Source organism: Netta rufina, assembly GCF_964035555.1.
Source record: "Netta rufina genome assembly, chromosome: 20".
NCBI classification, from domain to species: Eukaryota; Metazoa; Chordata; class Aves; order Anseriformes; family Anatidae; genus Netta; species Netta rufina.
This window is the reverse complement of record NC_140144.1, coordinates 2,921,017-2,946,956: the sequence shown is the minus strand read 5'-3', so window position 1 is coordinate 2,946,956 and position 25,940 is coordinate 2,921,017. Positions and strand designations below refer to the sequence as shown.

Sequence of the window (25,940 nt, the reverse complement as noted above, 5' to 3'; positions counted from 1 at the left end):
ATATCGGTGTGAGAACCTGCATGGGGATATTCACAGGCCAAGCCGCTGGCATGCCTGCAGCACCGCTGTTTTTTCCTTTTTCTAAATCCTTCTGTAGAAGGAGCAAAGGACCAGTTGTAAAGCACCGCGAGACGCTTGCCATTTCAAACCGTATTTAACACCCTTCTCCCTCTCTGCAGTGAGCAGAGCCTTGCAGAATTCCTGCAGTGCCCCACGCATCCCCCTTCCCGAAATGCACACGTTCCCAAGGAGGATGAACGGACGCCATAAAGCAAAGTTTAACTTTAAACTATAAAAATGTGAAACAGGCTGCACCCATTGCGATACACGGACAAAAGGAAGAGAAACATGGTTCATAAAAACCACAATTAATGCAAATTCTCCTGCAGCAGTGTAGCTCATGGACCAGCCCATGGATACACACCAGGCTGGAGCGCTCACACAGCAAGGAAACCTGCAGGGAGGGATGTGAGCATGTGGGAGCTCCTGCACGGATGTAAGCAACATGTGTGTATAAAGTGACTGATCCCAGTAGCCTGAGGGATCCCTTTATTTCTGTCAGGTGCTCACTCCTCATTTCTGATCCCTGTAACGGTGCCCTGTGCTGTCAGTTAACTTCAGCCATCAGACTTCATTTAACCATCGGACTCCTCGGGAAGGAGGATGGTTGCTGCCGTTGTTTTGTTTCACAAGGGCTATGCCCCAGTGGCTCCTGCCCCAGTGATTTGTGCAGCTGCACTACAGCTGCTTGCAGAACTGCGGCCATCTCAGCCTGCGTCCCGCCATAAAAACTCACCAAGTGTTTTGTCCCATAAATATAATGCACTGCTAGAGATGAAAACTGAGCTTTTTGGGAAGAAGCAAGCTCCGCTGAGCTCACACCTTCAGAATGGCGATGTCTGCTGGTGCCACAATTCATTCTTCTCTCTGTGTGTAGTTAATTAAGTGCAGCATCTGCCTGAGCTGCAAAAGCCAATGCGCTTCTGTATAAAAGGGCTACCTGAAAGTAGGTTGCACGGAGGTTGAAATTCTATCACCTTGTAAGCGTACAAAATACCAAGTTGACTTCAATTAGCCAAATAAAAACATGCTTTGCCTCCGCCAGGCTGCAGGAGCAGCCACTCACCTGGCTGCCAGCACAGCACTTTTGGCATCATGGACAGCGCGCGACTGCAGCACAGCCACAGATCTGTCAGGGCCATACCTTGGGAAATGCGACCAACACGAGCTTTTTGTTCATTATCTGTATTCGGCTGAGCTACCTTCTCTTCCCAGTTACCCATCATGATCTGGAGGCTTGGGGGACTTTTTTAATCATTTTTTAAACACCAGCATAAAGGACAATTAAAGCAAATATTCTGCAACCTGCCACAGATCAGTACTGATAAGTACTTGCCTCCGAATCCCTAATTTTGTTTGCCATCTTCAACTGCTTTCCATCTTCCTGCCTACATACTGAGGTGTCTTTCCTCCAGTTTACTTTGGGATCAGGGATGTTTCTGTTTGCAGCTGTTCACAAACACACTTGCCCATGTCTGCATGTTTCAAAGTTTCATTGTCTGTGTCTTTTTTTTTTTTCCTTCTGTTTTGAACTCTCTTCCCCTATTTGTAATTCCCATTTTCAATTTCTCCTCCGTTTCTGATCCCACTACGTTTCTCCATCCCACTGCTCCCGTCCTAGTCCTCCTGCTATCCTCTCAAGGTAGGCTGCACAACACCAGCCTTGTGCTTACCTCTGCTGAGGTTAATCTGTGCTATGGGGTCCCTACAGCAAAGCCAAGAGAGGGACAGGATGCACGAGCAGGATGCACGCAGGATGCGTGAGCAAGCAGTGGTCAAGCAGCCAGATGTCCTCCCAGGGACCTCGTCAAGGCCAGGACCTCTGTCAGGCTCTGAGGGCACAGCCAGGAGGTGGCCAAGGAACAGGTTGATGCTCATTTCTCTTCTGACTCTGGAGCTCTGCCTCGCCTCGCCAGCAGGCCTATTGGCTTTTCAGGGAAAGCTTATGGTGACAGCCTCCACTACGTTACATCTTATAGTGCCACTTGCTTTCTTCCACCACGAATCATTAACAATCCCCATTTATCATCACACAATTATTATTCTCTACATTAAAATAATTAAGAAAATTGCACTAAGCTTCAGGTTTTAAGAGAGATGAACTATCCAACAGAGAAGTATGCACTTTTTCTTCCTTTTTAGCAGATGAAGTAAAGCATGTCTGACTTTTGAGCCCACCAAGCTGCCGTTCTGCCTTTTTTACATCTCATGCTAAGAGGCGATGCACTCCGGAGCCACAGCAGCACGATCCCGCGGCCTACTGCTTTGCAGTGAGGTATGCCTTTAATACAGCACAATTAAAAAGGCATCAGAACATTTTTAACCTTAAATTATAAAAAAAAAAAAAAGGCTAAAATACCAAACAACTTAACAAAATGTGTCAAATTTAAAACCGAGTAGTCCCCAGCTGCCTAGCAATGATGCCTTCCACCTGCTACACAACACGAATGTATTCCCCAGCGCCACGGTGCCTTTGCCCATCACACAGCAGCAAAGCCCTGCCAAAGTAAAGCACAAGGGGCCTGGCCTCGCCATGAGGCAATGAAGAATTAGGAGAAATAAATAACCACAAGCAAGATGCCATGCCAAGGCAAACCCCAGCCTCCCCTGCACCCCAAGGAGGCTCTAAGGGATCAACATCGTCATCGCGTGTCCGGGACACGCGTGGCTCCTTGGTGGAGCAAGAAGAGTAGGGATGGGTTTTAAGTGCTCTCGATCATCCCTCAGAAATAAAATTAAAAAAAAATAATAAAAATTACTCATTGAGCTATTAGAATGTGCAAACATTTTGCCTCGTGTTCCGACTGCCACATTTAATATTTCGAGCAACATCCAGGCCAATATTGTTGCTTAATTTAACATAACTGGATCCTGAATGCATTTCTAACAGATTAAACCACAGAAATATCCACATGTTTTAATGAGGATTTGGCACTCCTCAGAGCCAAACAGATTTTAGCAATATTTTTGGACTACAAATTCTTTCATAAGAAAAGAAAGCCCACTGGTAATGTATCTGCATTCCCTACATTTCAAGTTTTTGGGAATTTAAGTGCAAATTGGAAAACCTAAATATTTAGTGCCATTCTAATTCAAGCAACATCTGGACAATTTTCTTCGCCTCGTAAAAGATTCCAGCCAGCCCCGCGGAGGCTCGGCGCATGGCGCTCATGCAGAATGGCTCCTTCTCCACTCGCATGCCTCAGTCAGATCCTGTAGTTTCTATGCCAACGAGCATTTGTAACTCTTTAAAAAGCACATTTGGAAGTGGGGGGAGAAGGAAGATTTAAAATGTGATAAAGATTTTTTGTTTGGGGCGGGGTTTTTTTTGGTTTGTTTTGTTCCCTCTGCCCCATTTAATTTTTTTTTTATTTTTTTTTGAGGAAACCTCAACAAGGCCCAATAACCACCACCTCTCCAGTCTTCAAAATAAAGCAGTGACTCAGTAAAAGAAGCAGAAAGTTTGTTCAGTTAATCCAACACATAAATATATACATATAAACAGACACATATATTTATATGTGTGTATATATATACACATATATATATTTATAGAGATTTCTCTCCAGGAAGAATCAATGCCAGCCATCCACCAGCACCTCTCCCACCAGCAGCTCCATGGTCCCAGCCCCACCACGATAACCGAGCACAGCCAGACGAACCCGTGGCCCCATCCCTGCCGCAGCCAGCAGGGCTCACACCAGTCTCCCACTCCCAAGGAAAAGCAGCAGAGACCAGCAGCAGGCCCAAGCCATCACCCCAAAGCCCACGGGCTGAGCTTTCACCAGGTTTTGTGCACCACCTCCCCTCCTCCCCACCCCTGCCCTCGCAGCTGGCTCCAATTTCGGAGTTAACACTTGAGCTGGGCGCCGGGGTGCTTGAGGTGCACAGAGACAAAACCACAGCCCTGAGACAGCAAAGTAAAACATCTGAAGCAGACAATATGGCCTCGCTTGTACCTTTCCTTTTGTGTTTGTCCTTGCACACAGACACGGTCTCCCAAACATGTGGCCACAAACTCCTCTCCCACCCGCAGCTCAGGCCCGGCAGCCCCAGAGGACGGCAGGCCAGTTGGCGCATGGCTGCTCCCTGTGCCGACCGTTTGTTCCCCGGCCCAGTGTTAGCGACCGTGTCTCTGAGCTCCCTCACTCCACCCTGTGCACATCTGACACAGGGCCTGATGCTCTGGGCTGTGAGGATGGCAAGGCTGCTGACAGAGCCATGGAATCGTTCACGATATAAAGGCCTTTCAGGATCACCATGCCCAACCACCAGCCTGACCCACCCGTCCCATCACTGGGCCATGTCTGTTGGTGACACCTTCACATCCCTTAAATACCTCACAGGGTGGGGACTCCACCACTGCCCCATGAAGCCTGCTCGGGTGCTCGACCACCCTCTCCATGAAGGAACTCTTCCCAATGACCAATCTAAACCTCCCTGGTGCAACTTAAGACCATTTCCTCACACCCTATGACTTATCACATTAGAAGAGACCAGCACCCTCCCTCCCCACCGTGACCTCCTTTCAGGTGGATCATATCCTGGAGGAACATGAAAGGACTCTTGCCACTGATGCCACACAACACTCAGTCCCAACCACAGGACCACGAGAAGACGATCTCAAGGACCTGCATATGGCAAACTTCTCATCCTTCAGCTAGCCTGGGGGCATGCAGAGGGAAGCCTTGGGCACCCTCTGCCCACACAGAGGGGAGGCTCCATCTGGGTGTTAGGAAAAGGTTCTGCACCAAGAGGTGGTCGGGCACTGGGACAGGCTGCCCACGGATGAGGTCATGGCACCAAGCCTGCTGGAGTTCAAGGAGTATTTGGACAAGGCTCCAAGACATTGGGTCTGGGTTTTGGGTGGTCCTGAGTGGAGCCAGGGGTTGGACTTGATGGTCCTTGTGGGTCCCTTCCAACTCGGGCCATTCTGTGACTCTGTGAAATCATTCGCACACTGATCCTCTGGCAGGGCACCAGCTCATCCCCTCCATGAGTGCTGCAGAGCAACATGCAGCCACTGGCAGCAATAACCAGCAGGATGACAGGAGAGGTTACGTCCAAAAAACGCTTCTCAGTTAGAACAGGCTGATGGGTTATCAGCTCTCACACACTGACTGGCACACGTTGACTGGCCTTGAGAACGAGTGAGGTGCCACGCAGAACAAAGCCCCGAACGCCTGTTTGTGCTGCCCTTCGGCATGCTGCCTGGCCAGTTCCCATCCTCTCACCGCCCTTGCCAACGAGCATGCAGCCTCTGCCATTTCACAGCCCTCCTGACAGAAACACCAGCAAGCACGGGGCTCTTTTACACAAAACTCACATGACTGGAGTTCAGACTCTTCCTTCACACCGTGCATACACAGCAAACGCTGCCTGCAGAACAGGACTGTAGCTGGTCAGTGATTTACATCCACTGCAGCAAGCTAGATGGAAACCTGGGGCTGCACGAGCTGGACGTGCTGCTCCATCGGCGACTTTAGTAACAGATCCCAAAATGCCAAAATGAACAGCAGCTTTCTATGGAGAGGAGATGGCCACCTACGTTCTGTATCTGGGATGACTTCTTCCATGCCATGCACAATGACCCAAGCACGCTGTCAGCAATCAATAGTCATCCCCATCAGCTTAAGACTAAAGAGAAGGGGCTGGTTTTCTGCTGCAGTCCTCTGGGACTTCTGCACAGGAAGCAGACGGGTCACTGGTGTGTGAGCACGGAGAGTGATCCTGAATCAGTCCATGTCAAAATCAAAGTCAGTTGGGAGTGGCGTTAATCACACACACACACACACACACACACAGAATTTCTAGGTTGGAAGAGACCTCAAGATCATCAAGTCCAACCTCCGACCTAACACTAACAGTCCTCCACTATAATGAATTCCCCTGCCAGGTTTGTGATGGTAAAAGGCAAACAGAAGATTGGGGTGGGCAAGGCACAGCAGGTGAACCTTCAGGAGCATACCCACATGCCCAGTCTGGTGGTCCCCAAGCTCACCCTGTGGCCAAGAGGCTCCCTCCCTCCCCACTGCTAAGGCTGGAAGCTGAGCATCACCACATCCCACCGCCCTCCAGCTGGGTGCCACACAAAGATCACAAACATAACAAACTCCTACCCTGCTCTCCTCCGTGACGGATCACACTCTGCTCCTTTGGAGCAATTTCACATAAGGGAAGGGGCAAACATGACAGACGTGAGGAATTTATTGCTGTACGGTTTCTCGTGTTGGAACAGCTCTGAAACTGTCCCTAGTTCCTGTGTTGAGCTGAGGAAAGGCAGGGCTACGCTCAGGTCTGGTGCCAGCCCCTGGTCCCCACCTCTGCTGTGCCTTGGGAGTACAACAAAGGGGACATCACGGCAGGGCAACAACCCCTCCCTGTCACACCAGATGTTAAAGCACTTTGTGCCTTCTCTTCACCTGCCCCCAGCATGATTGCCCATCAATCCCCAAGCCAACATTTTTAGCTGTTTCCCGAAGCCAAGGAGCCAGCTGGAGGGCAGCCTCAGTGCCCTCCTCACTCTGGTCCAAGGCCGGGCTGTGCCAGGGCCGTGCCACCACCTCTGCCCACGAGGGCATGGATGCACGGCTGGGAGAAAAAAATAAATGTGCCAGGAGATAAAATATGAAATTCCCTTCCTCAACCAACGCACCCACAAAAGCTCTAATTTAGCTCTCGGGTGCATCACTGCGTATTCCATCACTTCTGAGCCTTTTAAGGAAGCGCTCCGGCATCTTCCCGAATTAACCAGGTAACGCTCTGCGGTCAGACAAAGTTAAAAATAACCAAGAGTGGGGGCTCAGCGAAAAGCTCCTGCAGGGAAAACCTCGTCCCATCATGGCTGCAAGGAAACAGGCCCTTGACCATCCACGGGCACTGAAAGGCAGCGAAGCCACCTCCTCGGCAAACGCACAGCAAAACCCAAGGACAATGCTCCCCATTAATGCCGGATAATTATAGGGCTTCAATTGCAGGCAGTCCATATTGCAAGCAAAATCCTACATAAGACTTGCACTATCTACCACAGCAGGCCTGACCCCATTTTAATATGCAGGAGAAAAAGAAAAAAAAAAGGAAAAAAAAACTCATAATCCTACAGAACACAGAGCAAATAGCACTCTCTGGGACTACTTGAATACCACCCTATTAAAATACAAACATGTTCCTACAGTAGCTCACTGATTTTAAATATTCACCATCTTTTCATTTCAGGTTTTAAGCACTTTGCCTGGCAACTGTCTGAAGGGCAAATCATTATGGAAATAGGAAGACAATTAATTTTCTTTTATTCTGGAAGAGGATTATTGGAATAAATAAAATAATCAGCTTAGACAAAAACACAGTTCGCAACTTATGAAAAACAGAGGACTTTTTTTTTCCATTCTTATTTCCAAAGGAAAGATGTTCTTGGATGGAGTTTGCAAGGCAAGAGCAGAAGTTTTGGAACTCAATAACCTTGGACTGCTAACTCACAACCCCCTGTGTGCCATCAACAGGAGGAAGGCTGTCATCTCAGACACTCTCAGAGCCACTTTTTTTTTTTTTATTTCTGCTGTTATTTAGCAACTTCAAACGCCAGAAAAAAAAAAAGAAAAAAGATGCCAAAGCCACTCCTCCTTTTACACAGGTATAGGAGCCCCCAGCTAGAGCAGCCCTAAGCCAAGTGGGAAAGGCTTCACAGCAGCATCACACCAACACCTGCAGCCACAGACAGTGGCAACAGCATTTTAGGGTCCCCTCCCATCCATGCCTCGGCACCCAGTAAATCCACATCAAGTCCATTGAAATTAATGGATTGATCGGGATTTCAGACACTGAAGGGGGTATTAGAAGGGGTTTCAAAATCAAGCAGGGGAGGGCTGTATGCTAATGTACTGCTTGCAGATGAGTTCCAAGGAGAGAGGTCTCATCAGTGCCGCTATCTGATGGCAGCTCAGCATCACCACTAACATGGCTGAAGGAGGATCAGATACCCCGTGACCTGCATGTGTGCCTGCAGACATGAATTAAGTCAGAGATAATGCATTTAACTCCCAAACCCAGAGGTAGAAATGAATAAGAGGACAAGGCAGCCTTCAGGTGCATGTTAGCATGAGATGCAGTTGTTATTCACTGAGAAATGTTGGGATACCTGGTAAGAAGCGTACCGTTGTTTCTGAAAGACCTCTCCAGTAGGCAGTGTGAGGTATAAAAATAGTGTGGAACCTTTGGTTCAAGGTTGCTACAGCCTCGAAGAAGGTAGAGAGGTAATTGATGGAGGCACAGATTCCTGGGAACACTAAGGACTGTAAAAGTACTGAGAAATCAAATTGATGATCTGGAAAATAAGACAAGATTAAGAACGATCAGGTTAGTGGGGGCTCCTGAAGGAGCAGACGCAGGAAAAAGCAGACTCGTGGCTCGCAGAGGATTGTGGAGGAGGTTAGGGATGAATAACTTCTGATGTCGGCTGCACATCCCGGTGAGCCGGGTCCCCAGCCGGGACCAGCAAGCAGCGCTGCACGCTGCTGGTGAATGGGCTGCCTCACGCCTTGCACAAATCCAAGCCTGGATCTGGGCTCCCAGCACTGTGCCCCCACTCCCTGGCTTTCTAAAGCAGCCTCTGCACAGCCCCAGGTGCCCACAGGCACGTGGCAGCAGCTGGAGAAGGCAGCAGCTGGATGAGCTCCTGCAGGCACCAGCACCGCAGGGCGCAGCCCTCTCCTCTGTTTGATTTTTAGCTGCAAGCCGCCGCGGCAGCAAGTAGGTCACGGGCAAGACAGTGCTCAAAGCATAACCTGCTGTTCACTTCCTCTTCTTTTAGGAGCCACTGAGGCGCTTCTGTCCCTGCACTGCCACCCTTGGGACCTGGCACGGCCCCGCTGTCCCTCCCGTCCTCTCCTCCTCTGGCTGTGGCAGCGCATTGCGGGGCTGCCTCCCTGCCCCGCTGCCCCCCGGGCACACAGCGCTACAGCAGGGTTTTCACTGCAGACCATGTTTTTCCAAGCATAACACAGAAGTCGTAAGTGTGTTGTGTTGCTCCTCCAGCACTTTGAAGCCTGAACACATGCCTTCTGCGCTGATCAATTCATTAAGCTTCATCCACCATGGGAATGGGGTTATTCTACTAATTTCACAGCCAGGTTAAGAAATGCTGCTCCTTCCCCTGAGCCCGCCACTTCACTTACAACACCCCCCAGGGGATAAAGGGGTGGGAATCCTCTGTTCCCAGCTGTGCAGGTCCCCTCTCCAGGCTGGGAGGGCTCCTGCAGCTTCCCAGGCACACATCTCTATGCAGGGCAAGGAGATGCTGCGCAGCCCTTCCCCGCTTCACCTGGGACATGTGCAGGGCACGAAGCAGCAAGGAGCCAGCACAAGGTGCGAAGGAAGCTGAAACACGGCAGTACACTGGATTTGGAAGTGGCTGGAAAGGCAGGAGGTAAAACTGCTCATCCAAAGTGAGCCTCAGTAAGGCACAAACACAGAGGTGCTGAGCTTCTTGGCAGAGAGAGGATTCATCACAGCAACTAATTACAAGGCTGATACCACAACAACTGGTTTTAAAGTTGTTACCAATTGACTGCAGGTTGGCTGAAGCAGTTAGAATGAAGAGAAGGCTTTGAAGTGGTCATTATTTGATTATTAGAGACTGGGACTTGGTGCGACGTATCACCCAGCAGTAACTTTCTCCTTCCTGTGATTGCTGCAGTTGTGCCAGGCTTCTTCAGACACACCTGTGAGATTCAGTCCCATTTTCTTCAACCAAACACTGGCCTTGGCTGCTACTGAAGTCCCAAATTCATGCTTCAGTTCCTCCACTGAGCAAGGTTATGCTGATGGAAAAGAGACAACTGGCCAAACGGGCAGGTTTTTTCACAGAAATCCAGGACGTTCAGGCAACGAACCCCCAAACACCACGTTTCACATCTCAATAAAAGTCGCAGAGATGCACCTCCTGCACACACCGCAAGCCAGGCAGCCCCACCTGGGGTCCACATGATCAAAACACCCCAGGTACTGTTTGGGGCTGGGCTGACATCCCCGTTCTGCCTGGAGCACTTCAGCTCAGCCCGAGCACTGTCCAGCACCTCCCACAGACACCCCCTGTCCCCACGGGTGCTGCTGCCACCATCCCCACAGCTCGTGGCAGTGCCCGTACCACCTGCATGGTGCTAGGCTGGTGGCTGCACCCTGTGGAGCTCCAGATCACATCTGCAAAGGTTTAAACAGGACAGAAATTAAATATGGATGTAGCTTTTCTTTTTTTTTTTTTTCCCCTTCAGACTTTGCTGCTGCAGGGCCTGTTGGAGCTGAAGGTCTTGGCAGAGCAGAGGAGCGCTGCTTCGAGCCACAGGCACAGCATCCCCAGGACACTGAAAGCTTCTTAAGAGCTGCACTCCTTCTAGGGGCTCCCTCTGAAAATAGCTCCTTTTCCCTATTTTCCTCTAAAACAAGAAGAGGAGGAAAGCTCTACTCTTCGGCTTTGAGCCACAAGGCATGGCATAAGGCAACAGTGCCACGTTTCTCCTTTCACTAAACCTCTTCCATGTTTCCTGGTGCCTGTGCTGGGTGACCTAGCACCAGGCAGGCAAATGGGGCTGTACCAGAGGCCAGAGGAAGGAGTTTAAAACCCTGGTGCCACCCAGGCACTTGGTCCTGTGCTTGTACAGCAGGCCCCCACCCGCACGCCTCAGGTTAATGAAGTAGTTTTGTTACATCCTGCTCAGAAGTAAGTTTTAGGGCTTATTTCCATGTTCGTGCTTTCCCCTTTTTTGAAAACATTATTTTCCAGCCCTTCAACCAAGCACGCTTCCGCCAGGACATCAACGCTTTCCTCACAACTCAAAATCCCTTCTCCTGGTGATAATTATGCCACTGGCATAAGGTAAAAGGCCACAGCAGAGAACACCGAAGCCCAGAGGACCACGAAGCATCACCGATCCCTGCAGAACCTCAGTGCTCTGAGAGGACGAGGCTCTGTCCTCACGACTTCCAAAACACTGTTCTGAAAGCAGCGACCCTCCCCATAGATATTTATATTGCTATATCTCTATCATTTTCCTCACACCCATCAAAATGAAGATATAATTAACTCATCCTCAATAGAAATTACAATGATTTTGAAACAGCAAGAAACAATCTATTTGCATGTGGTAGCTAATTATTCCCCCTACGCGCACACCCATCAATGTTCCCTCAAACCATCCTCAGAGCGCAGACAATCTGTGCTAGCCACAGCTTCTGGAAAGGAGGGGAAAAGGAGGAACTGAGCGAAAAACCTCACCACTGGGCGGGCAACGTTTCCTTGGAACATGCAGCAGCCCTAGCGCTGCAACACCCAGGGCAGGACTGCCCTCCTCAACTCCTCCGGCAGCTTCAGCATCCACCTGCGAGCTGACAGCCACCACAGGACGAACCCAGGGGGAGCTGCTGACATTTGCACAGTGATTGAGTTATTATTCCCCTCTTCACACCGTGCCAAGGAAGCGCTGTGCCATCCTCCAAGGCGCAGCAACCGCATGCAGATCCTGCTGCTGTCGGACAAGAAGGTGACACCAGGTGATGCTGGAATGACCATCACAGCCATGCAATGCACAGATTTTTGGTAGCACAAGGGTTGCACCCTGTATTACTCGCTGCTCGAAGGAGGCAGGGTGTGCCCTCCCTTGAGCAGGTCTCCAGGATTGATCCCAAGCACCTCGAGCTTCAAGGGAAGGGATTTCCTCCAGCGAGGTGCTCAACACCCAGAACTACGCCTGTGCACCCCATAAAGCCAGGCGTGTTTTGCCAACAGTTCACCTCGATCTCCTCCTCACCCAACAGGATTAGTCCAAGGTTTCTAAGTGGGGAAGACCCGAGCCATGGTTAGGGAGCTCTACCAGCTCCAGCACCACACACCAAGCCAGGCGGGCACCACTGCCAGCAGCCCACAGGCTGGCTCTACATTGCTGGCACTTCAAGACTTTGGCCGAAGCAGATGTAGGGCACCAGGCAGGTCCCGTCCTCCTCCATCCCGGTGTTTGCTCACCAGGAACCCTCCTTCCCCTGGGCCCTGAGCGCTCAGTTCCGCGGGGTGCAGCACTTACCTCACCCTCAGGACCACGTATCCTTTAGAGCAAAGCCAAAATTGCTCAACAGTTGTTTTTTTTTCCCCCCATCTGACACAGGTTTGCAGCCCCCTCAGGCACGGAGAGGAGTGGGGAGCATGTTAAAAAAAAAAAAAAAAAAAAAAGACTTTTTCCAATCAGAGCTAATCCCTTTACACATCTCCTCTCCAACAGACGTGGGATGCACCAAGCCCTGCTGGGTCCTGATCGCCCCTCTGAAGGACTGGGTGTTTCCAGCCACCAACACTGCCCATCGTGCAGCAGGCCTCACCTCAAACCATCAGGCCTCACCTCAAATCATCGTTTAACTCAGCACCGGGTCTGCCGGGAGCCTGCCCCCTCTCTAGGAAGGCAGCCGGGGCCTCGGCTTGGCCTTGCACTGCAAGAGGATTGCTTTGGCCTGGAGGGAAAAAAGAAACCACGACATGAAGGTCACCCATAAAATCATTACACAGCTCCCTCTTCCCCAGCTCTCCTAGAGAAAATCCTTACCAAACCCTCAACCTTAAAGGAGAAACACAAAAAGCTATGCACGTTAATCCCATATACCTCCGTCAATTTTTTTCCTCGTGTCTTTAGAGCAGTTGTTTACTGCAGCCAACTGCAGAGAAATTACAGTAGCTTAACTCTCCAACTCCCTCTAAAGGATTAATCTTCCAGTGAGCATGCTCACGCGAGATCTTTTTTCAGCAGTTGCATCCATTTCATGAAATGAGGGCTGCTGCAGCCATGAGGAAATGCCATTTCAGGACGACAGGCAACGTGAACCAGCCCCAAAAGCGAGCGCCCATCCCCTGCTGGGGTCCCAGGAGGGCTCCGTGCCCAACCCTGCACCTCCGGGCGCTGTTTCCAGCTCTCACATCCCGGTGCCCTCTGGGGAAGGGGGGGCGGTGGCTTCTCTGCCAGACCCCTTTTAAACGCCCGCTCTTGACTTCTCTCTACAAGCTGGTGGACAATTCGTCCACGGCGTCCCAGGGCACAGGCAGCCTCTCCTCCCTGGAGCTCTGCCTTCTGTAGCACTTGTTGGCCATCCCTGCTCTTTTAAGAAGTGAGGGAGATAATTTGGGGCACGGGGGAGGGGGAGGCGTTCAGATGAAAAGGAACAGCTTGAAAAATCCCATTCTCAGCTGCAGCACAGGAGACAGCAGAGCCCGAGACATGTTAACTCCACAGATTAAGGACCCATGCAAATGAGGATTTGTGAGTAGACAACAAATCCAGGACCTAAACAAGGCTGCCCAGGTAATCTTGTCCATTCATTCCCAGACCTCTGGGGGTTATAACTAAACTGCCCCACCGGGGGTATTTCCCCCTCACCCCAAACAGTGCGTGGTGAAGCAGAGCTTTCCTGGTGGAAACGAAGCTCCAGAACTAAAGACAGATATTTCTATTTTAGGAAGAGCTGCTTCCATTTTTAGCTGCTTCCCCCGTTACCTAGCCTTCCCTTTCCCATTTATCGGCCTCTCACCTGCTCCCTCCCTGCTCCCCCTGCCCCAGGACAGCCCCTGTGCCCAGCTCCACAGGGACCAGACTGCAGCCACTGAGCACCAGGAAAAACCAGAGCAGGATGAAGCCAAAAGCTTGAGGTTGCATCACAACCCACGTCAGGCTTCACCCACGTCCTTACAAAGACCTAAACATGTTTGGGTTTTATTATTTATTTTTTTTTTTAAGTCTTGAATGCCTTCGATGCCATGAGTCCCGTTATGTTCTCAGCCCTATACATGAACCATGAAGGGAAGATGTCTCAATAGTGTTAAATAAGGGCTATGTCTGCCTTTTAAAACGAATGCTCACCATAGCGACCGTCTCTATAAGGGATGATAAAACGTATTGGTGACACTGGATATTTTGTTCTGTTGTCACCTAACTAGGATCACCCACAGAAAGGAAAACTCTGTTACCATGCATTAAAATAGACGCTTTGTTTTATTTATAAAGCATCCAAACTGGTTGGTTTGGATGTGTCACAGCACAAGGCTGCTCGTCCACCCCTCCCTGCCCCATCCTTTGGGGACTTCAATGAAAGATGCCTGCGCTCATCCTGCGCGCCCTCCTCGCCTCCCACTCAGCTCAGGTGGTGCTCAGGCTGCTCCAGCTTCCCAGAGAAAGGTTTGGAGCCCCGCTGGGACCTGTCCCTGAAATCCCTGCAAAGAAAAATCCTAGGCTTTAAGGCAGGCAGACGTGAGAGCCTTGGTGCAGGAAGATTATCTTCTGCATTTCCTCCTGCACCGCGGGATTACACCCGAACACGAAGTTGGGTTGTGAGATATGGAGTTATCCTGACCTGTCATTCCCCATTTGGAAACCAGTCATACTCCCCGAGCTCAGACTTTGAAGATTGACTGCTATTGATTCTTCTTCAAGCAAACAGCCCAAGCTGGCAATCAGTCAATAATAAGCAATTACTCGACAGCCTCTTATCTCCAGATGCCAGCCCAGACAGCTCGATTCATAGAGGCAGCAGGTCAATAAATCAAAGCTGCTCTCAATTTTTAAATATCATCATTTCAAAACCCACCCAGCCTTCAACCTGGCTGAAAAAGCAGCCGGGACAGAGAGCTCCCCACAGCACAGGACGGTGGCATGTGACTAATTTACTGAGTGGCAGACAGGACGCCGTGTGGTGAAATCCACCTCTGACACTCCTCGTTTGTCAAGAGGAGCATGAAAGTTCCAGCTGGATGAAGAGGAGAGAGGGAAGCAAACCCTTCTCCTTCAAGCAGATGCCTACAGGGAAGCAGCAGCGCTGGGCAGCCTTCCTCGGGTGCTCCTCATCCCCAGACTCAGCTCACCCAGACTCTCCTTGCCATTTGCCAGGAGCGTCCCAAGCACCGCTGTAAACGCGTTTAACTGGGACAGCAGGTTTCATCCCAAGAAAGGCACCTCTTTCTAGTCTGCTCTTCCACAGACTAAGCATGATCCAAGTGCATGAGCCCAAGTCTCCTCTTGTGCACTTGAGTGTGAGCCAGAAGTGATGCTGTCACATCCAGTGGTGCCAGCGCAGTGCCTGGCCGAAATCTCACGTGGACATTTTGTGCTCGCAGTGCAGATTGCCTTTAAAGAGCCAATTGTTTGAAAAGAACTAAGAATCACCTATATAACTTGCAGGACACCATGTATCCGGACCACGAGGCTGATGCAAGGGGAACTATCTGGTACTGCAGAACTTAGAAGCTCTGAGAACTGCACTGCTTAGCCCCAAGTTCTCATTTAAGTCATGGGAAAGGCCTGGAAGTACCACCAAAACAGAGCAATGCTCAATAAGTAACTCTGCTTCTGTTGCTAGAAGAGGAAGGTGACCTACAGGATGCTGTATTCTCCACATTGGGTATTAGCTGCTGACACAGGAGGTACAAGCACGGTAAATCCAAGACCCTCAGAGCCTGTGAAGAAAACACTTGCAGAAAGGCTGCCAAAGGACTGAACAATACCAAGTGCGTATTGCAATCAGGAGAAGAATAAAGCATGACTTGGGAACATGGTATCTCCAAGTACGGGGGACTGGCAGCCCAAAGGAATGAAAAGGGCAGAGGCTTCTCACTTCTTTTAGTCCCAGGAAGGAACACATTTGGATAACATCACAACCAAGCTGCAGGCTGAGAATCACCAATCAAGCCAGTTCACAAGAAAACAAGAGATGATGCTGAGTCTGAGCCCCAGAGGAGAAGGGTGACCCACCTGGAAGCAGGATCAGCCCGTGGCTGGTGCTCACCAGGTAGGCCAGGCTCCCACAGGAGCCTACCGAGGTTTTCACCTTTAGCTACTGGCAGCACACTTGCTTCTTTGGTTCAGCGGTGGCTGGGACAGCAGGAAGCTGTGGGAATGCATGCCCAAAATCTGAAAAGGATTTTTCCTCTTCTTCTTACCCACAGAGCACCTGCAGGTGGCTTTTACACCGTCAGCCTCACATATGACATCGTGGCAAAGCATGGAAGAGCACTCAGGAAAAAAAAAAAATAAGTGTTAACTCACAACGCTGCACCACTGTCACCATTTATAGCACAGCCACAAAATGCCAAACCTGCTGACAGGATCCCACAAACCGCACCGCACAGCGACAGCGGGCTCTTAAGCCTTGCAGCCTACCAGAACAATTCTCACACCCCACCTGCATTTCCCTGGTACAAAACACTCCTCACCCCCACGGATGGACAGGCGGACGGCAGGTTGGTGCATCCGCGCTGAGAGGACCACGCAGTGGCAGCACAGCTCTGGGGAGAAGCCTAAAAAGTTCCTGGGGATGTTTGCTACTGAAATAGGTACTTTTTTCCCCAAAAGTAGAGGCCATTCTGCTTGGCTTTGATGGATGCATGGCCGCAGTCTAACCCATGCTGTCAGCATCCAAGATAACACAGGCGTGACCATTTCATGCAGAAGTTGATGCCGACCTGTTGTGCTTGGCTTCCTTCTTGCAGCACCATGTTGTCTTCACCCCAGGACCCTGCTGCTCGGGGCTGAAAGTGCTGGGACAGCAGCAAAGTCTAGAAACTGAGCACAGAGGGGTGCCACGGCCTCACCAAGGATGTCATCTCGGAGAGAAAAGAACACAAAACGGGACCGAGACACCTCCTGCAGGGCAGGGAGCTGCCACCCCCACCCCTTCTGGTGGGCAGAGCGATCACCCAGCCAGTCCGTCACCACAGCGAGAAATGCCAGCAGCGCCCTGTGGCTCCTCGTCATCAGGAGACCTGTGCCTGAGCAAGGCTCTGCTCCTCCTGATGAGCCTTCATTTCGTGCCCAGCACAGAGGTGCTGTTATGTCCTGAGACCTTACTGCTGGCTTGGGGCAGAGACAGGAACCAGAGCACAGATGTTCCTGTAAGGCCAAAGTCGATCCCTGTCTGCGTGCTCAGCTCCTGGCCAGTTCCATCTCGCTGGATAAACCCAATTTGGGTTAAATTCCAGAGGTTCATTATGCAGGGAAGACAAAATTAGATCCTACACAGGACCTCACCATAGTCCAGTCATCTCATCTGCGGGGCCCACACGGTTGCAGTGAACATGGGTGCTTCATAACGTAATCCTCTGAGCAGACCGATTCAGGGACTTCCCTCTGGCCCTCCTAGTACCTTCAACATGAAGACACTGCACCAAAGATGTGTGCAGGGTGTTCAACCTGCAACTGCTACCCAACAGCGAGCTGCTTCTGTGTGATGGAGCCTCCTGTTCGCTGCAGCATCAGCTTCGATGCTGGAGAACCTCGGAAGAGCTGGGAAGATCCCCGTACTTCAGTTCACACGGATTCGTTTTGCCCCACGCTGGTCACAAGGATCAAGCTAATCCTGATTTGTCTCCCAAAATAAACAAACATGGTTTCGGTGATTCTTCCTCATTCAGAAGTGTCAGCAGAAACTGTCCCTCCACACCTGGTCTTTCTATCACCTACACCAGAATTTACAGCCTCTGGTCTGACAGCCACCTCCAGAAGGCTCTGAAGAGTAGCCAAGAAAAGCAAGCCACTTTTAGGAGCCATGTTTGTTGCACAGACATTTACGCCCTGCTTGGCACAGGATTAAAAACCACTCAGATAAACTAAGCAGAAGTAGCAGAAAGGAAGTCCTGGAAGCGTCTGGCTTTAAATATAAAAAGCAAAAATTAATAATTTTTTTTTTCAGAGATTAAGCAAATGGTTTCATGAAGCTGACAAAGACAGAAATTCCCATGCTGGTTTATGAAAACGAGCGTGATGGCTAACAAAGGCAGTGCCAGCCTCAAGAAAGCAAGAAAGCCTGGCTGAGCTGGCCATGCCTCGGGATCGTAACACCCGTGCTGTGACCCTGTACAGGTTACAAGCCATGCCAGGAATAAGACGAACATAATTTCTCCCCTCTCTGGATTAACGTTCAAAGGTGGAGCAGTTACCTGCACTGCTGAGCATCGCAGCCAGCAGGCAGTGGGACAGGGTCCAGCCCCACCTCAGCTGGGATCCACGTTCCAGTTCTTCACCTGCATGTTTCCAGTTCTTCACCTGCATGTTTCCAAAATACCTTCTTCCCCCTTTGACCCATTAAAAAAAAATACACTAAGAGAAATACAAGCCCATGGAGTGACAAGGACTGAAACAATATCATGTGAAAAAGCCAACTAATTCAAGGATCTGATTACCGGTCCAGCCACAATTTCTGCACCTTTTTAGCTGCCCCTGCTAGAGGCAGCCTTTACAGCACGAGACTGCTGCTGGGACAGCTCAAGGCACGTCCAGAGTTATGCCAACAGCCGAGCTTCTATCAACACCACCTTGCTCCGTACGCATGACACGCGGCACGGCCACTCGCACAGCAGTGTAAACGTGCTCACACCCACGTGGCCAAGCCCGATGTCCTCATGTAAATCAGCTGAACCCATACAGAAGTGCTAACTTCACCTGTCTGTTAATGGGGATTTGTAGAGGTTCAGTCTCTATGTAAATGAGCTCTCACAGTACTGTCTTAATTAACAGCCGTAGCTTTCACCGTGCAAATGAACCACCAAGATCTCCAGTCAATGGTTACTTCTACAAACCCAACAGCTCCCCAAACCAGCAGCTGCTGTCTAAGGGAGCCCACTGTCAGCTTCTGCCTCCTGCTCTGCTGAGGGCTGTGACACCCTCGTCTGCCAGAGCACTCACCAAGAGGTCCAGATCCCACAGCAGGAGCTTGCTTCATCCACAGGGCTTTTTGCCACCAAAACTGGACCCACACTCGAGCAGCACAACGCAGCTGCACAGCCCGAGCAAGGAAGCATTCCTGGATGGAGGCACGGCTCCCGCCTGCCCTACGCCTGGGGCCCAGAGGTGCAGCCTCCGTCCAAGGAGCAGCCAGCACCCTGCCGTTCCGTCACTGAGAACAGCTCTTCCCGTAACTCTGAATAGTACGGCACATTACTAATTATTACTCAGATGTGTAAATGTTTGCAAGATCAAAACCCACCTGTCTGTGCACAGCAGGTAATTACAGAGCACAGCACTGCCGCACGCGCTTCTGTTCCTCCTCCACCCCGCTCGGACCCGCAGCGCACCGCGATGCCTCAGAGGCACCCAGGGCTCGCCCCGACCTCGAGCTGCCTTTCAACAACCAAGGGCACGCAGCACCCAGAAGCACAGAATCGCTTAGGTTGGAAGAGACCTCCCAGATCACCTCGTCCAACCCACGGGGCATCACGCTGGGCTGCCGGGACAGGAAGAGGCTCTTATGTGATTTTGGCCACCACATCCCTGGAGGAGCTGATACTGCCACACAAGGACCTACTAGAAAAGACAAAGATCTTAACGACTCCTCCCATTAACTACAAAGATTTTAATGACTCCTCCCACTCGCTGCCCAGCCCAGGAGGCAGCAGCACCATGCAGCACACCCAGGTCAGGAAGGACAGATGTTATTTCTGTGCTTTCCATCACAGACGTGCTTGCTGTGCTTCCTATCACAGTGCAGCTGGTGGGGTAGGGGAGGGGACAGCACCCAGAAAATGGCAGCGGCTGCGGACGGTTAGCTCTGCAACCCAGCTGTGGAGAACAGCACCCGAGTTCATGTGATGAATAAAACCTTCGATTCAAATATTCCCAGAGAAAGAAACAGGGAAGCGACCGTGTTCCTGGAGATACGTTTGCAGAGGTGGCCTGCATCCAGCAGTCCCTGGAAGAGCGATGTGCTGAGACGTTTGGCTGAAAACCCACAGCCTGGTTGTGCTGCAGGCAGGGCCGGGAAGCCCTCTGCTCCTGCCCTCACTGCTCGGGCGATGCAATGCTTGGGGATGTTCACAGTCAACAGAAAACGTAGCCCACATTGGCCAAACCTTTGCAGAGCTCTGGTAACGTAGTGCAAAAACAGTCCTGGTTGGTTTTCCTTCCACGCAATTTAACTTGCAGTACTCGGCAGAACACACTCCTTCCCACTCCTGTGCCCAGTGCCGAACAAAAGAGAACCCACTGGAGAAGGAGGTTTAAGTGGGATTTAGGATACGCCTTGAATTTCTGAGGGCAGTCCACTAAGGAGTGGATCCTGCCCAGGCTGAGCAAGAGACGGTAACCACATGGTTTTGTCACGCACAGAATAAAAGGAAGTATTGTGAATTCATGCCAAAATATCAAGGGCTTTTCCTCATTCTAAATAAATAAATAAATAAAAATAAAGCAGCTGAAAAAAACGAGAGAGCGGAGCTTTTCCTTGTGCTTTTGCAAGGTCAGAGGCAGCCGTGCCAGCCGGTGGCAGGGAAGAACCTGCAGGGCCAGGTGCTCCGGGGCCGTGCCAGCCGCGGCGGGGACACCAACAGGGACAGCGCACCCGTTTGTCCCCTCTGTCCTCGTCCCACTCACCTGCACTGCACACCTAGGCCCGGATCTCCAGCTGCCACTGCTGTGCTCCTTGAAAACCACGTTAAAAAAAAAAACACAACAGATGTGAACAAACAGACAGGAAAATTCACCAAAGTGACACTTTTTTTTTCATTTCCTAGCATGGCCGCAGAGTGACTCTGTAGCAGATGCCATAACTGCACAGGTTTGTTTGGGCTTAGGACACCGTTACGAGTCCTTATCACAAATAAGTTCTTGTCACCTTCAAAGCTATATGCAACAAGAGCCAACTACTCCTCAGTATCTCTGCAAAAATTATTAGGCTGGAATAGGTAGGGCCTATTCCTAATTTAGGAACATATTAAGAGGACATGAGAAAATTATGGATGGCATTTTCCAGATGTTTATGGATCACATTTTTCCAGTCCAGTGTTGTTACCTGAAATTCAAAGGAGAGGTGCTGGAGTTGTACTTGCTTTATTCACAAATACTTCATGTGTTTCAGAGTATTTTTTAAGTTTTCCATTTCTCTTAATCAGGGTCAGCCACGGCCTCAAGGAAGGAAGCCAGGAACCAGAGCCCAGAAGCAGAGCTTGCAAAATAGGGAAAATTTTGACCTATGTGACTTGCTGCCTCTTACCTGGTGAAGATAACAAGTACAGCTCAAAATTTACATCTGGCATTTCCACACCACTCCCAATCAAAGGCTGCTAACACCAAGTCACCCCCATAGCTGCGCTCCATTGCCTCCATCTCACAGCTGGGAACAGCATCACCAGGGTCTATGCGTCCCACAAGGTGCCCCTGCTGCCCCAGGGACACGGGCTGGCGAGCAGCAGGGGCTGGGGAGCTGAGCACCGCGCTCGGTTGGAGCCTCTGCTCCCCCCGGGGGTCACCCCCAGCACGAGAGGATCGAGGGAGGCATTGGGCTAAGAGGCCACCCCACAGACCCAGTGAGAAAGCAGCACACACAGACTCACACCAGAGCTCCGCAGGCCCCAGTGGCTTCCAAGCACACGGCCCCGAACGGATGGGAATTCGCCGATCCCAAGCTGCCATCACGCCCCTGCACCCCAAAGTCTTGCGGGGCTGCAGATGGCAAGGGCAGCCCGTGGCTGTGGTAGAGGAAGCACCACAGAGGTGACACCAGGCCTGTTGGGACTCGCTGGCACTCAACAAGGCTACAGAGTCGTTCGGGGCGCAGTGGCGCTGCAGCAGGGACACGTCCCAGAGCTCAGCAGCAGAGCCCGCCAGCCAGCCTTGCTCGGACAGTTCTTTGACTCTCTTTGTCTGAAGTGCTGAGGGCCCAGCGCCTGGGTACACGGAGCAATCCGCTCCCCCGAGGCTGACAGCAAACCTCCCCCCTCCCGTTTCTGTGGTTCTGGATCGGCTCCCAAGACCCTTTTAATGCAATAGTCTATTTTGGTCTGCGTAGTCTTACCGAGGGTCGATGTTGCAAACTCTTCTGGCACACAGCTCCTATTATCTGCCTGCACTAATGCTGCATACGGGGCATTTACAGGTCCTCAGCTCTCTATTTGTATGGCTCCCCACTCCCCAGCCCCAGGCAGCCATGAAGCCGGGCAACTGCTAAGCAAGAGGAAAAAAAAGAAAACAGAACCCCGAGATTTACCTTACTTCAGTATTCAACAGCACCATCAGTTTTTCCAATGCTCCCGTTTTGCACATTGCACACCAGGCACTCCAGAAACTCTGGGAAACAAGCTGCTTCTGTCCTGTGCTTGCAAAGCACCATCTATACTTACAGAGCAATAAAAATTAGCTTAATTAATAATACATCAGCAAGAAAACGTTAATGAGCACCCAGCAGGGAAAAGGACTGCTGCCTAATCTCCTTGTGCGGACTCCTTGCTTTGGCAGCAATCAGCAACTGCATCAGCGTTCCCGTCCCAGCGCAAGGAGGAATCTGACTCATCCGGGACCGCGCAGCAGCCAGGGGCTGCCTGTCACAATTTACATTTCTCTTTAAAAGCAGACACTGTTGCATCAGGAGCGGCTCTTGGCAGCCCCACACGGACTTCCACTCTGGGAGTTTTTGTCATTTAAAAAAGAATTTTGACCATCTCCGGGCACCTAATGTGTAAATACCCATAGGTGGAGGGGCCTCCTGCAGTTGGCTCTTTGGCCACATCTGCAAAAAACACAAGCTCCTGCTGCCAGAGCCTGCACGGGCTTCAAGCTGCCGACACAACCAGACCACGAGCACGCCGGGGGGAGCAGCACGGAGCCTCCCTGCTCCAGGAATATCCTCACTGAGAACACCTGAGCCCTCTCCCCAGGGCCTGCCTGCCCTCGCCATGCCCAGTCCAGCCCAGCAGGCGGCCAGGCTGGGCATGTTTTGAGACAAGATGCTGGAAATCCCCTCTCCCAGCTGTTCCTGCCTCCCAGGGCAGGCGGCAGAGCTGGCAGAGGCTGTGAGCAGGAGCCCAGGGCACACAGCTGCCAGCACAGCCACGCCGCGGGTGCGCATCCACGCCAGCACATGGCCACAGCACATCTTCATCAAGGGCTGCGCAGCACAGGGAGGTGGTTTCCTTCAGCTGACAGAAAGCCACTGTCTCTGCCTTTTATTGTGAAGGTTGGAAACAAAGGCCCAGCGAGGAAAGGCAGGTGGGCTGCTAAAACTGGCCGAGCCTCAGACCTGACGTGGCCACCCGCTCCCAGCCGCCCCATGCCCTTGCCCTCCGTGGCCCAGCCACACCAGGTGCTGTCCGTAGGGCCACTGCAAGGCTGGCCCGGGCGAGCAGGATGCATGCCACACGGCAGGATCCCGGGAGAGCAGCAGCAGCAACGTAACACACACCTTGCGTCGGCGTGCGGCCATGGCAGGGCATCCGCAGCAGTTGGTAACACCCGAGTCTGCTGGCACACGGGAGCAGGAGGAGATAAAACACATCTCTGAATGTCTCTGTGAGGTGAATCCGCAGGCATGGATTGGAGATGACATCAAAGCAAGCAGCTTTTAAGGAAAGCCATAAGCAATTACAACCAACGTGCTATCAGCATACAGCTTCGTGAGAAGAGGCGCTAAACTGGTAGAAACCCAACTGCGTAACCGCATCGCCCGAACCAGGGGCACTTGCAGCAGGGATGAGGGCTAGAAAAGCACAAGGTAAAAACCTGGGAGTCAGGCGTAGTGTGCAGCACACAACCTAAATCGCCAAAAGCAGGGGAAATACAGCTTGCAGTAACTGGGAATCACAGTGGAAATAACCAAGGCAGAATACGATCCACCCTCGCTGCTCTTTTGAAACGATGCAGGCCGGAGGCCGTGCTAACCTCTCGGCACTGTAAATCCTTACAAGTCAAAGCAGACACATCTCCGGCCAACGTGCTCGGTAGCAGTTTGTTTGCTCACTGGTGGCGTCTCCCTGGCAAAGGGGGAAGTTGATTAAAAGACAGCAGGGCTCCTCACCTCGCCTCTCCACACGCGCTGGAAGCTACAGGATCTGGCACCACAGCAAGAGTAAATATTCCGTCTCATCCGAAGGCCATCCTTAAAGGAGCATTCCTCATTTATCCTCAAAGTTTGGCAGAGACCATTGTCTGCAGGACACCTGCTTATAAACAATCACCTCCGTGTATTAAGGAGGTAGTAAAGCGCCAGTTTAAAATGATGCATCCTAAGAGTAGTAAAAAATACACATCCTGTACACCACGAGGCTTTCAGGCATATGGGACTCACGGATCCTCAGCACATGAAACACAGACAAGCTGACAAAAGCTATTACATGCAAGTTTGCAATAAAAACCACCTAATGTTTGGTTACCAGTTCAGCAGCTGTCTGGTGACTTCTGCAAAGCCTCCTGGATGTTGATTTAATCTATCAAATATTAATCATGCTCCTCAATTAATAAAATATTTAGACTCGTGCTTTATGTGCTTGTAACCTGGACTTTTATGTTCAAACTTACATGCCAGTAGGATACGAGATGGAACCCTACAAACCAGCTAGCAGCCCGTGCTCTCCTGAACACCGGCACTGGCTGTTTTACACCAACAAAATCCTATTTGATGGGGTGTAAACTTGCTGTCTACCCCCTTGGACATAAGAAATGCACCTTGGCCATAAGAAGCCTCCCCTCAATTCTGCAGCACAGCGCTGAAGCCAGAGGTGTGTGGGCAGCTGCGTGCACGAGGCACCACCAAATGTCACCTTCCAATAATCCCCTCCCCGTGCACCTTCCCAACTCAGCAGCTGGATGAGCTGCATGATTTCAGAACCCTTTTTTGTCCTTTCCAAGTCCTCTACCATGTGCACATTGAATTTCCCACTTCTTGAAACAATATTATGATTTTTGAGAGGACCTGACTATAGCTTCTGAATGCCTTCGGTCAGCAGTATGAAACATCCCCAGTTACTGCTGAAATTGGTTAAAACATCTGGGTAGTTTGCCTTCTGGCTTGGAGCCCTTGGGACAAATTACCTATTAAAGCTTCCTCTGAAACTGCAAAGGCTAGAAACAACGGGAGAGGGAGAAGGCAGCTGAGATTCTCAAGAACCCAGGAGCTCATGCTTAAAAAAAAAAAAAAAAAAAAAACAATGTTTCACAGCACTCAGGGCTGTGTTCAAGGCATCAGCAGATCCTGGTCAACAGTCCTAGAGAGACCAGGGCTCCCTTTGGCCAGCCAACATGCTGAAACACATCTGTTCACGTCTACGCTCAAGTTCTGAGATGAATTAGAGAGCCGAAGAAGCACTCTGATTGACACACGGACTTTTTCTCTTAACTGAAGCAAGGCCAAAGTACAGAATATTCCACGTCAGCCGCCTGGGCTCTCTCTCCATGGCTGTGCCCGGGCTCTTTCCTCAGGCTCTGTGGGTGGCACAAGCCGTCGCATTCACCCTGGCTGTTCTCAGAAGAAATAAGCTCCATGTTCCTCCTCGTTATAAGGAGACGAGCACGAGCAGGCACGTTTTCCTGCAGAATCACGAGCCTGCTGGACTTGGCTCAAATACTTCGTCCCACATGACAGGTAAGGGATTGCTGTAGTCTTTGGGCTTCACTGTTACTTCCACTTACCTCAATTTGCTCAGCTCTCCAGCTCCCTGCTGCCGGTTTTGAATTCTTAGTGCCAGCAGCTTGTAACCATCTCCTGGCTCATGCGCTGGCCCTTCTGACCCAAGAAGCTCTAATCTCTTTGGATATTTTCATCCCTGTTTGCATAATTTTACATTTCCCTGTAACAAATGGGTAAGTCGCTTACCTGGCTTTATTCTGAGCCTGGCCATGTCAGCCTGGTTATCTCGCTCTCTATTTACTTCCTCCCCAGCTGTGCCACCTGCAGACTCCCTCCCTTTCCCTGTGCTCTGCAGGATGATGAGCCGTATGCAAACAGAAGCGGACCTGAATTTTCTGCTCTACCAGTCCATCCCACTCGCTGCCTCCCTGTCCTGAGCTGACACTGCTCACCACTGCCTCCGAGAGCTCTCCCTCAAGAAGGGGATATGACACTGAAAAGGATGGATTTAATCTTTAATAGCGCACCTCCAGCCC

At 51.0% G+C, this 25,940-nt stretch overlaps 1 protein-coding gene across 1 annotated transcript in view; it reads right to left on the bottom strand.

Moving 5' to 3' along the window:
- EHMT1 (euchromatic histone lysine methyltransferase 1) overlaps window positions 1–25,940 on the bottom strand; it is a 114,128-nt gene that overhangs the window by 83,040 nt on the left and 5,148 nt on the right. The gene's annotated exons all lie outside the window — the stretch shown is intronic.